Source organism: Cibotium barometz, chromosome 16 (genome assembly GCF_041138505.1).
Source record: "Cibotium barometz isolate CiBa-2024 chromosome 16, ASM4113850v1, whole genome shotgun sequence".
Classification (NCBI taxonomy): domain Eukaryota; kingdom Viridiplantae; phylum Streptophyta; class Polypodiopsida; order Cyatheales; family Cibotiaceae; genus Cibotium; species Cibotium barometz.
This window is the reverse complement of record NC_141061.1, coordinates 4599928-4613959: the sequence shown is the minus strand read 5'-3', so window position 1 is coordinate 4613959 and position 14032 is coordinate 4599928.

The following is a 14032-nucleotide window of genomic DNA, read 5'->3' as shown; positions in this document are numbered from 1 at the left end:
AAATCTATACATAAATATTCACCATAACCAAGAGCCCACCCAAGCTCTGATACCATGTTAAATAATCCTAAAATGGGATTGATCATGGTGATAGACATAGATTAAGCAACATAATTAAGGTGGATTATACCACACTAAGAACTCCATAAGAGAGAGAGAGAGAGAGAGATTGCACACTCAACACTCAATTCTATTGCATATCACAAATGAACCATACAATGATATAGGCCTTCTAGCCTTATCCCACTTTACACATCATCATCCATGTGGCACTCCCTTTTCCACTTCTTTTGGTCAACACTCACACACCATTCAATATTACATGTGGCATTCTTATCTTGGCACAATATCTTGCACCTCTAGGGTGCTTTCCCACATACACACAACACCACGATTACATCTCTCAACATTTTCATCGGACATCCCCTTTTGCTCTCTCTGAATCAATGTTTGCCAGCTCGGAGGAACACCCCCTTTCCAAGAAAGCTATCCACCCTTTGTGTGAAGCAGCCCTCGGCATAAGTTGTGGGGGAAGAAGAGGGGGCTTAGCTTTAGCTAGGTGTGGGCTCATATTTAGAGGCTATGTGTGGTGATAGGGTGTGCTTAAATGTGGGGCCATTCCTTTAATGGAGCTGTGGTGTAAAAGAAAAGGTAGGCAGGGTTGGATTGGGATAGAAGGCCAAGGCAAGAAAGCCTCTTACCCTATGCACATGCAAGTTGTAAGGGAGCTAGTGGGATTTCACTCTGAGACCCATGGTGCTCAAGGGGCTTACTAGCCCGTACCAAGGTTCATGGTTCTATTGGGGATGATTGCATAGTCTTGACCCATACCTAGGCACATTGAGCACACATGCCCATGTGAGAAAGGGTTAAACGGTGCCACGTGCCATGCTAGGGGAATTCCCTCCCCACTTACTGGTTGGACTTGAAGAGGAAAGAGGGAAGCATGGAACCGAAAATGGTGGAACGGCAAGTCAAACCATGGCCATTGAAGGAAGCCGAGATGTGGGCCGGAATGACCAAGCCAATGTGATCATGTAATCAAGATGGATGCCACTTGATATGAGCTAAGCCACAAGCCAGGGGCTATGAGCCGACATGAGACACAACATATTCCTCTACGCAAGAAAGACACATCACACAAATGGCCTTGGGAGCTGGGTTGAAATGAATATAGAATGTAAAGACGATAAATCCGGAGCCACTTGGCCTGGTTTCACTTGGTATCAGAGCAAAGAAACCTAGGAAATGGTGGTGTCATCCTAACGAGAGATCATGAATCGAACATAGTCAAGACGACACGACTTCTCATGGTGGCAGTGAGACCATCATGGCTTTGTGAGCCAAGGCACATACTTGTACAAGCCTTGGCTCTAAATGCCCCAAAGGGAGGTAGACCATCATGGTGTTGTGAGCCAAGGTGCATGCTTGTGCCAACATTTTTATGAAGGCCCCAAAGGGAGGGCACTTCTTCTGGTGGGCGCTTTCCTACTGCCACTTGGGAACACAAATCTTTTCATGGAAAGTGGACATTGGTAGGATGACAAGACTGGTAGGAGGACTGTTCCAATGTGGTTGCCCCGCAAAGCACCCCAAATCGAGGCCTTTTGCTCATCAAATGATGAAGAACTTCAAATATCAATATTATGCAATTTTTGCAAGAACCCGTCTGACGTGCCAAAGTGAGCAATTTTTAACTTTTGTATAGGCTAGTCATGCAGTGGAAGCGAACCAGCATGGGTGCATGAAGTGCATGTAAACTTGTGTAATGTCAACCTTGAGTTGTTGGCTTGAAGCCCAAGCAGAGACGGGGTATTCTCCATGCATTACACTAGAACCAATTCTTAGTGGACTTGTCAACACCTCAAGTAAGAGGGACAGTGGATTTGGGATCCAAGGGGAAACCACAGGTGGTTCAACTGAACTCAATGGCAAGCTAGAAATGTAATGTGAAGTGGCAAACAACAGACCAATGGCACCTCATGGAGGAATGCAGCTTGGAGAAAGCCACACAAAGATCTACAAGGTCTAGAGGGACATCAACAAATACCGACCCATCACACCCGATACGTCGGGACTTGACTTATGCAAAAGGACCCAACAAAGGGGCAACGAGCGTGGCATGGAGCGGGGAGGTAAGAAGCACAAAAGGAAAAGACTTAAGGGAACATGACCATTTCAAAATCAAAGCATGAAGGGTTGTTCAAGCTGTTACACAAAGGTGAAGTGTGCAATGTTGAGAAAGCCAGAGGCCTCCACGTCTAGCATGCACATGGTGGGAGGTAATGCACGTGTGTCTGAGTGACTCAGGAGTGGAGCCACTTCATGTGCAAACATGGGTTAGGCCAAAGGAGTCGAGGCCCCTACAAGATTTCAAGAATCAACCTTGGCTGGAAGCAACATATCAAAAGCTTATACTCCTTGGAAAAGCCAAGAGAGCTAGTGGAAGCTACTGGGATGTAGAAGCTACTAGTGGAAGCTATTGGGATGTAGAAGCTAGGTTCATAGAGAGCGTTTGGGTGAGGGTTGTTGGAATATGGTGCCTATCATGTCATGTATGGGAACATCTATGTGGGAGTAATATAGATGGAGCCTAGGATAATATGAAACTGGAATGGATAAAGGCTAAGGTTATTAGGGGATATGAATGGATGAATGTAAAAGGTGGTCAATGGTCAAAAAGTAGGCACATGGAAGGTGCAAGGGTGCACGAGGCATTCGAGCATTTATGAACACATGAATGGCACAAGTATGCATGGAACTTGTGAATGATAGCTCTATGAGATCTACAAATAGATGTAACAAACTCATTCTCATAATGCAAAAATGTAATGCTTTGATTAGTGTTCTCATACGTTAACCACCTTTATTAGTGTTGATATCATGATCTAATGATGTCTTCTTTCATCTATTATCCACCTTAGCTCTCTCTTGCAACTCTCACACAATCCATAGCCATCTCAATTCATGTATTCTCTATTGGCGCCACGTGTGATTCATGTGGCACCCACATGGACTGTGTTACCGTGAAGTCCACGTGAGCACCACGTGGAGTGTGTAGTGCATGTGGCACCATGTGCACTGCGCACTACACGTGGGAGCCACACGTGTAATGCCCGTCTCGGGCATTACACATGGCAACCATGCATGGCATGGCTACGTGGCACGTAGCCATGCAATGCATGGCATGCATGCCACCGGCCGTGCATGCCCCTCTCGTCGTGGCTAGTGGCATGAAGGCCACATGTCCTGCATGCCACAGGCTGCGCTAGACGAGGGACCACAAAGCACCCTCTCCTCCAAGCGCATCCTCTCCCAAGCGTCCCCTCTCCTATTGCCCTCTCCAAGTACCCCCTCTCCTATCATTGCAAGTAATCAAGGCCAAAACTCTCTTTATTCTCCATCAGTGTAGATGCCCACTTCTCTTCCTTCAACACATTTTCTGTGTTTTTTTTATGCATCATGGGTGACCAAGCCATCATTAGAGGAGCTTACCATGGAGTGTATCATCTTGCAAGGATGCATGGCACTTGATGAGATGTACAAGAATGACTCAAACAAGAATGACTCGTACCAAGCTAGAGATATTTTAGGGAGTGTATTATTGGAATTGAAGCAAATAATCAAAGCAAAGGAGAACGACATGGCAACGATAGATATGTTTGAGCTCAGAATATCAAGTGCATTTTCTTGGAGGACATACAGAGTCATCAACGATGACAACGAGGAATTAATTAGGAATATGGCCCAATCAATGGTTGCGCATCGTAGAGCCTAATGTGTTTCCTAAGTATTGAGCGTAGTAATAATGTTAGCATTACTTCACAATGCCAACTTCTTTGATGTAGTAATAATGCTAGCACTACTTCATAATGCCAACTTCTTTGATGTAGTAATAACGTTGGCACTACTTCATAATGCCAACTTCTTTGATGTAGTAATAATGTTGACACTACTTCACAGTGCCATCTTATTTAATGTATTTGTTGAGTTTTTTATAGCTTAATGATGGTTATGTTTTTTGATGTTCATCTTGTAAACCATGATGAAGGAGAGAGATGTACGGATGCTAATTTTTAGAGAAAAAAATATGATATATATTTATATCTTTAGATTTTTTAAAATTAATTTATTTTAAAAAAAATCAAAAATTATAATTAAATTATAAACGGTTGAATTAAAAATGGTGTTAATCACCATTCAATACTTGTGTACTCTCTACCTATTGTGCCATTCTTTTTTGTTCTTCTTGTGTGTACTTCATTTTTGCTCCTCTTTAAAAAATGAGTTGTACAATCGCATTTCCATATTCTAAGAAAAATCTGAGTTTCAACAATGGACGGGTTGTGGTGGTGAGTGCAAAGTTTTTACATGAGAGTAGTTCCCCACTCATTTTATGGATTGCAAGCCATAGTAAGTATTGGGACCCAAGAGTTACACATCCCTCTCTCGAGGCAACCTCTAATCATTGTTGAGGGGGAGGAGTTCTACATACTTGAGGACTCTCTATCAGCCAATTACTCAGCAATAGTTTATTCTTCATTGAACTACTCAAACCCATAACCAATAGCCATCTTAGACAGCCCACCGCCCAGAGATCTTCCAAATCAGAAGAATGTGATAGATTTATGTAGCCCCTTTCAAGATAACAACAAAACCGATGCATCAGGCTCATCCAGTGTTGCAAGAGGACATGGTAAGAGCATTTTAGAATATCTTTTCATTATGAAGAAGGGAAAAACATTAACAAAGATTTTGTTAAATGTTAAAGAGGTTATCAAGGCCGTGGAGGTTCCTAGACAATAGTGATATTGCATTTGAGTTCCCACCGACCATGGGAACATGCTCATGAATGGACTCCATGGAGCATAAGTATGATCCCAACTGGTGGTCAAAGCCGCAAACCTCTAACATTGCCTTCCTTGGAGTATGTCGGAGAATCCATTGCCTAGGTAGTTTGAAGTGTGTTAAAGAACTTTCCCCATGTTTAAAGAACCAAAGGGTGTCAAATACATCAAATTTTATTGGAACCATACTAAAGGCACCAACCATTGGAGAGGAGAGCAACAATGTGTCTGGGAAGCTCCTTTGTCATCATTACTGCTTAGTTTCGGCAATGTGCATTGCTACATGCAATTGCTACATCCATTATGTGATGCCCTCCGATGAGATGATGAGCAGATTAATGATACACATCAGCACCCATCAACATAATGTACGCACAGGCACATCAAAGTCACTAACTGTCTAATAGGATAAGGAAAATTTTATCTGGCACCACGTGTGATTCACAGCCACATGTGTCACCATCGGTGACACATGTGGCTGAATGTGGCCGGCCATGTGGACCAAATAGTCCACATGGCATGGCCACGTGTAATGCCCGAGGACGGGCATTACACGTGGCAGTGTCACATGGGTTGTTAGTCCACATGGTCCTGCCACGCGTAATGCCTACACTCGGGCATTACACGTGGCCATGCCACATGGACTGTTTGGTCCACGTGGTGTGCCGTGTGTAATGCCCGCGTGCAGGCATTACACATGGCAAGGCCATGTGGACTTAATAGTCCATGTGGCCATGTCAGGTATAATGCCTGCACATGGGCATTACACGGCTGGCCTGCGTGGTGGCCACGCAAGCCATGTGGCTATGGCTATGCGCAACAACTTTTAAAGCCATTGCACAGTCAACATTGGGGGCTCATAAAGAGCCCTCAACACTCACTTTCTCTCTCTCTCTCTCAACCCCTCTCAACACTCTCCCTCTCTCTCAAGCTCTCTCAGCACTCACCCTCTCTCTCTCTCTCTCAAGTCAACACTCTCAACACTCGCCCTCTCTCTCTCTCGCAAGTCAACACTCGCCCTCTTACTCTCTCTCAAGCCCTCTTAGCACTCGCCCTCTTTCTCTCTCTCAAGCCCTCTCATCAAACCCGCACCCTCTCTTTCAATGCCCTCAAGCGATCTCAATAGTTTCAAAGCCCTCAAAGCGGTCTCAACGTTTCAACGCCCTCAAGCAGTAGCGGTCTCAACGCCCTCAAGCGGTAGTGGTTCTCACTTGTCATCAATGCCAAAGAGTTCTAAATCATCCAAATTCTTGAGGTAAACTTATTTTGACTAATATAAATTCCATAAAAATTTCTAAAATTTTAGAGATAGTGCATCACATGTAATTGGAATAAAAAATTAATGATAATTAAAGACTAATTTAAAATAATTGCATCACATCCTAATGATAAAAGACTAATTTAAGAACTATTCTTAAATATGGATGCATATTCAAGACAAAATGCCTCCACACACTCGTTTGTAATCGAAGGGGTTCATCGGATTGCAAGATGAGATCGCTCTCTCGCAAGATGTGGGCATATCACAAGTGGCCACATCAAGGGAGGTAACAAACACCTCACAATTGTAGTTGACTATGGAAGCTGGTTCTTCAACGCCCGTCGACAATCGTGTGGCCAGTAGTAGTGCCATAATTGTGGAAGAAGAGGAATCTGTGAAACAAAGTTTTGGCCAAGTGGTTGATCGACACATCTCTATGAATTGGGTGGAGGACTACTTGGTCGACAACCAAAACCACCTTCCTAGGGTGCCACTTTGTCGCCTCCTTGCAAACCCAGCAATCCGCACAAATGAGGATTCTATCGAGGGTTAGTTAGAAGCATCGAGGAGAGAAAATACCAATCTACAATGGCAGAATTCATTGTCTTAGAGGGATGCCCATGAAAAGCACCCATTCTATTTGACCGTCGAAGTGCAGCCAGCCACGCCCTATCATTGTCAGGTGAATTTGACACGATATTAGAGGAGACCGAAGGATGGCAAAACATGGTTAAGAAGATGTTTGTTGTTTGGGATGACAACCATCGACTCAAAGCTTAGCAAGAATGGGTGAAAATACTAATCGAGTCGAAAAAGAGAGGATTCCCAAGGTGAATTGCATAGTGGTCTGGTTCCGGAGGAAGAGGAGGCGGAGTTCTTGTTGGTGCTGCACATGATCAACAAGTAAGTGCATTGTAAAATATTATTTTGTTTATGAAATGAACATTGTGTATGTCATCATTTGCCTTGTTTAAAATGCATGCAAATTTTTCAGGGTCATTACCATTCATGTGCCGAACACAATGGCATATGATATATTTATGATGCAACGTGTGTGGGTCTTGCAGATCCACAATCGTTGTTGTCAAAGCTTAGTGACGTTGATCATGCATGGGCCCAGAAAGCGCTTAATCATCGGGGACCCAATAGATCCAAGTGGTTGAAGCTTCCCATGGCACTCTTGTCACAATTAGTTTTCAAGGTGTGTGCGCATTGCAATATGTTTTGATTTCAAATTATATTTCTTAATGTTTTGATTTCGAAGTATGTTTCTTAAATAAATATAAACGCATTGCAAGTGGACTTCAATGCCATGTTCCAAGCCAAGATCAATGGCTTGCCGCCTAAGCGAGGGAGTAGAGAATGCATGATGAATGTATAAATGTTTGACAAGACCTATAGGGATTCCCTAAAGGAGACGGAGGCACTTTTCACTAAAAGTGGACATGAGCTGGCACAAATTGCCAACCCCGATTGTGGGAAAGAGTTTTTTAAAAGTGATCTTGTACTAAGGCTAGGGTGAAAAGGCTAGCAAATTCACTACTCTGAAGCTAGCAAAGATTGCTCAAGCACATGTTTCAAATGAAGAGCAAGATCTCGAGCTCTCATGACGCATTAAATTTCTTTTTAAAAGTAATTAGAAACCTAATGCTTGTTTACAATGTAGGAAATGTAGGTTACATGACATATTGGCTGGTGGCGAGTTTGCTATGAGGGATGTGTAGATTCCGCCATCCAACAGTCTTCCTCATGTAGATCCATCGTCGTGTGTACTAGCTCCAATTGACTGAGTACGCGATAAAATTATACGCGAAGCTGGAGGCGGGCTCACCTACAGTAGCCGGCATACATGAAAGAGCCATAGTAAACTCTGGAGGAGTAGGTATCACAGATGCCCTAAAATCTTACAGAGGAAGTCTCATTTTGAGAAGGCATTCGTTAGGTGGAAAGGAAAAATGCGTGCCACCTTGGATCCTGACCAGCAACCACACCTGTTGTGCATAGCACGATGTCTTGTACAGGTATAAAGTACCACAACTCTTTTTTTTCCACCTTGCATGGTGGAGAAGTTATCACGCCTCTTGTATTGTTTTCTTAGACTTCTTTAATGTTTGTGTATTAGGTGGCGGAGAAGTAGTGTACCTTATAGGGTCTACATTCCCGAGCACCCTTCAGACGTATGGGTATGCTGTCGGAGGTAGAGAAGACAGGATTGTACCCCAAAGAGTGGATCGATGAGCTTCGGGGGCAAGGACACATGGATACTTTGCCCATGGTGGTTAGACTACCCAGAGGGGGAGTTTCCTCCAGAGGAGGTAGAGCAGTTTCAGAGTACATTTCCTTGTGTACAATATTTGATTTGTATAAAGTATGAAGCATGTTTTTTGAGAATGTAAAGTTCTACTGTTGGTTGAATGTAGTAGCCAGAAAGGGCAAGAAGCTTGCCACACTAAGCAAGAATCGCTCCCCGAGAAGAAAAAAGGGTAAGAAATCCACGCCTCCATCGTCCCAAAAAAGGTCGTAGCCAGAGTGGGAAGGGGATGACAAAGATGAGGAATCTAAGGATAGCCATTCCGAGGATGATGAGCATGAAGATGAGCGCCAGTCCCATGCACAGGGTGCAGAGCAAGTGAACCCTTTGCATGGTCAGACCCAAGAGCAGGGTTCGGAGAGTTTAGAAGATGATGAGGCAGACCTCTTAGGATCTAATAAGTAAACTTAACATGTTTGAACATTCATTAGATCATTTATTCATCAACGTTCATAACATGTATTTAGTGTTGTGTAAATGAAGACTATTGTCCCATTGTGGTGGACCCCCTGCACTTTGTTTTGAGCTCCAACATTAATCACCTCTGTCTCGTGCTTTTGGGAAAGTGAAAACATAGCTACGATCTCTTAGGCGTGCTAGTGACTCTCTCCATTCATCATCATTATAGTGTTTGCACTCCCTTTACATGCTTTGTTATTCCAAGAATCTTGCAGCATTGCAATGATTCATGGGATCTCTGATGAGGTGGGGAAGCATGGATGCCTTCGATAGCCTTGGAGGCATGCCCTTAGTGTGGGCTGATTTTCTTATAGATTTGTGTCTCCACAAGGGCAATTTAGTGGTTCCTTGATGATGGAATGTTTTTAGGGAGGTACTTGTGGAGTCGGCATTTGTGCTTGTTGCAGAGTTCCTACATGCCGATGGCACTGTGGTGTGTACACTCTATGTGTGGAGCACCTAGGGATTGCTATGCGCGAGAGGCAGGAACTTGGAACTTCACATTGTGAAGGACTTTGTTCTTGCGCATCCCGCGATATCTGTATGTCATGTCAGAAGATGGCCAAGAAGAGGTGAGTGCATGATTCTTTGGTTTTTATCAAAGTGAAGCTCAATGATTTCTCTCCCTAACGTACTTACTAGTGTGTGCCAGTAGGTCTCTGCTTTGGTCATCGCTATCTTCATGCACCTCAATGAGAGTACGCCCAATCATCGAAAGTATGATAGGCAGGGAGGCAAGGTAGCTGCAAATTGTGCAGGTTTTGAGGTGGGTGACGATATCTTCTTAGAGTCGAAAGTGCAAGAGCAAACCTCCCCATACCAGTTGGATGTAGACGGGAATCCCATCCAATATACTATTGAGCGTAGCGAGCCTTTTGCAAGGTAATTAAAGCACAATTCGAGTAATGAAATCATTATATAATCATTGTCTTAAACATTGTCATCCATTTGTACATATGGTAACTATGAGCTTGTACAATGGCAGGTGGTTACTCGGGACGTTCATCACTGATCACAGGGATACATTCCTAGATTGCTTTGCTAGTATTGGCTAAAGCATGCAAGACACTGCAACAACATTGCATCAGCCTGGAGAGCGGCGAGGTGTGCCTTAGTTCATGTTTGCGACCACTTACCGCTGTGCACGATGATTCGGGCCACCAATTTTTTAGGGGTGAGGTTAGTGAGATTGCTCAACGAGAGCACCATATCCTCCAGTCCTCCCAGTACCCATGAGCCCAATACAATCTAGTGCTTCATCATGGCCACCTGGTGTTTCAATGGAGCCCCAATATATCGACATGTTATGCCACATACAGGGGGAGCTTGGTCTCCTACATGATTCTAAAAATTGATTCACCCACCACAGAGTGTTCGACCTATCTTAGGCAAACTATATCCTTGATTCCTAGAAACAACACCTTTTTCCCTATCTATGCGAGGCACGATCGCTGACCTAGTCCTCTAAAATAGTATTGCCCAGGGACTTATTTACCTAGCATAGCATTATTTACTAGCTTTATTGGAAAGCCACCCGACTAATGAGGTCCACCCATCCATAGGATGGTATCGTCATGGTGATCCAGCATTATGTGCTGCATTGGTTTCCATGCATAGGATGGTATCGTCGTGGTGATCCATCATTATGTGCTGCATTGGTTTCCATCCATAGGATGGTATCGTCATGGTGATCCAGCATTATGTGCTGCATTGGTTTCCATGCAGATGCAGGTTGCAACAGCTTGCTCCATGGATTTCTCTTTCTTTTGATCATGCTTCAAGTCATGAAGCACAATATCTAAACTAGTAAAGAGAGCTGCATCTTGAGAAACCATCGACAATTTCGACGCCAACAAGCTTCGGGTCACCATAGTTTCAGTGCAAGCTACTACTAGAGTACTAGAGGCATTAGGCGTCAAACTTTCCCCTACATTAGTAGCCATACGAAGTCTGCATAGCACTTGGGAACTGTGAATGCCCAACTTGTGGCTCATTTTTGTTAAGATTCTAGAAATGGGATTGGTCATGGTGAAGGACATAGATTAAGCATAAGATTAAGGTGGATTAAACCACACTAAAAACTCCATGAGAGAGAGAGAGAGAGATTGCACACTCAACACTATTCCCTTGTATTTTGCATATCACAATGAACCATACAATGATATAGGCTCTCTAGCCTTATCCCACTTTACACATCATCATCCATGTGGCAACTCCTTTTCCACTCTTTTAGTCAACACTCACACACCATACAATATTACATGTGGCATTCCATCTCACCACAATATCTTGCACTTCTAGAGTGCTTTCCCACATACAACACCACGATTATATCTCTCAACACCCCCTCTTAATCGAGGTGTTCCACAATTCACCCATCATCCATCATCCATACAATGTAGCATTGCACAAACGCAATCGCTATCTCTCAACACTCCCCCTCAATGATACATTGGAGTATCCATCAACCAAACATGTGTGCCCGTGTCTACCATCTTAGACACCTAGTCCATTTTGAGCCGACTCATCGCTCACAGCGGAACCACTGAGTCCGATTTGAACATGGAAGTTCGGGTAGGATCCAACCCATGCGCATGCACCTCACACGTACATCGCTCTTGCACACATCACGCAACAATCATTTCGAGCTTCTAGGTGAGCTCGGGCAGGGCGACCCTCATACCATGGATGATTACAAAAAAAAAATCCTCGTTTTGAGCTTCAAGCTCGGGTACGATTACCCTTCTCATTCATGGGTGAGAGAAAAAAAATACAATCATTTTTGGCCGAAGCCGGGCAGTGAACCCATGTGTGAACACATATAAATGGATACCTTATGAGAACAAATAGATGCTGCATTTTGAAAGGTATGAATGCACCCTTACAAATTAATAAGGGTGGAGTTGAAATTTTAATCTTTAACGTTTTCCTCTGCAACCAATTAGGACCTCTGTGCCTTTGGACCCACGATTTGCTTTTTTTTATTTATTTTTATTTTAAACAATCTTATCTTTTTGGCGTTATGGACCTGCGCTGCAGTCCGCTCTATGAGGCATGCCTGTCGAGGTGATTGGTTTTCCTTCCTCTCACCGCCCTCCTTGGCTGCCTGCGTCCTCTTACCAGCTTTGCCACCTGTTGTGTGTTCAGCAATAAACTATTTTTTATTTTTTATTTTGCTTTCCTTGGCCTCCTGCTCTCTGCTTATCGGCTGCTTTCTTTAGCCTTCTGCACTCTGCTTTTCCTCGGTGCCTTCAACGCAACAACGCCGCGTAACGATTACCTTCTGGAGTTCTGCTTCTGATGTTCAAATCTGTATACGCCACAGCTCTTGCTTCTGAGCTCTCATGACGACCCTGACTGTCCACAAGCAGCTTGTAGTGCTTTCTCTCATCCTATTTTACAGTTGCTAACCTCTGGCTTGGAGTGCCTGCTCTGCCGATGCTGGTGATTGTGATGGTAGTTTCTGGCGTTGCCTCTTTGTTCACATACCTCTTTCTAGTCGTGGATTTTGACGCTGCTTCCTGCGCTGGCCACCACATTTCTTCTCTAGTCTGCCATGGCTATCTCTCTCCAGCGTTGATTCATCATGGCAATCATGGCAATCATTCCTTTATAGGTTGCCTCCTACATGCTGCTGTGGGTTTGCTCGCCTTTCAGCTCTGCTGCTTCGCCACCCAAAACTAATTGTTGGCTAATTTGCTTCCTTTTGTGTACTCCAAAAAAAATGCCATCCTTAATCAAAGGCACCCATCTCCTCTTTCACAACTTATATGTTTCCAACCTCTTACCTCAACAATCAACCCCCTTCATGAGGTTTGTACAGCCATCAATGTGGCTACTATGGCTCAATATTTAGCCCTTAACATGCAGACTTTTGATCTTTGCCTCCTTAAACCTCCAAGTAGAGGTTTTCGATGACCATTGGCATGGCCTTCATGGCCTCCAAATCAGCATGCTCTTCCTTCAATGCATGCATCCATTCAAGGGTGCTTTTCATTTTGGTTTCTCTCAAGAAACCAAGGTGCAAACCAATGTGAAAACTCCAAAAGCTTCCACCAAACATTGCCCATCTTCTATGAGCAAAACCATGAGCATCACTCTTTCCAATGTGCTCAACCATGGACTTCTTCCAAGCCCATAACCGCTTGTCCCTTCTTAGACAAGCATTGCACCTCTTACACTCTTTGCCCAAGTGCAAAGAACCATGGGATCCACAAATCCCACACATAGCAACCCTTCTCAAATATGAACATTCTTCCATGCTCAAACACAAAACTTTGAGGCAAAACTTCACAAAACCAACCTTCTTGAGGCATAATCAGCAGCATATCTTCTCTTGGCAGCTTCTCCTTGATGATGATGAAGACTCCATAGCCTTCATAATGCTGAAATCTCTATTTTCAGCTTCCTTGATGATGATCAAGCTCTCTATGTTGCAAAACTCCAATTGCAACTCTCTTGGGCAGCTTCTATGCAACCTCCTTGTTGCAAATCTCCTCTCAAATCCTCATCACAAATGCAAATCCAAATGATAATATGAGTGTGCATAATTTTTTTTTCATAATAAACTGAAAATATAATGCTTAATCAAACAAACACACAAACAAGCTAATATACATAATAATCACCCATGACCAAGAGCCCATTTGGCTCTGATACCATGTTAAGATTCTAGAAATGGGATTGGTCATGGTGAAGGACATAGATTAAGCATAAGATTAAGGTGGATTAAACCACACTAAAAACTCCATGAGAGAGAGAGAGAGAGAGAGATTGCACACTCAACACTATTCCCTTGTATTTTGCATATCACAATGAACCATACAATGATATAGGCTCTCTAGCCTTATCCCACTTTACACATCATCATCCATGTGGCAACTCCTTTTCCACTCTTTTAGTCAACACTCACACACCATACAATATTACATGTGGCATTCCATCTCACCACAATATCTTGCACTTCTAGAGTGCTTTCCCACATACAACACCACGATTATATCTCTCAACAATTTTCCTCCAATCGCTCATCGTATGGCTGCCCACCAACACACAGCTTGCAGATTGGTATAGCTTGTAGCAAATCCATTGGTACCTGATTCAAATTAGCACTAGTATGGTGATCACAAATTTGAACAGCTCATTGATTAGCTC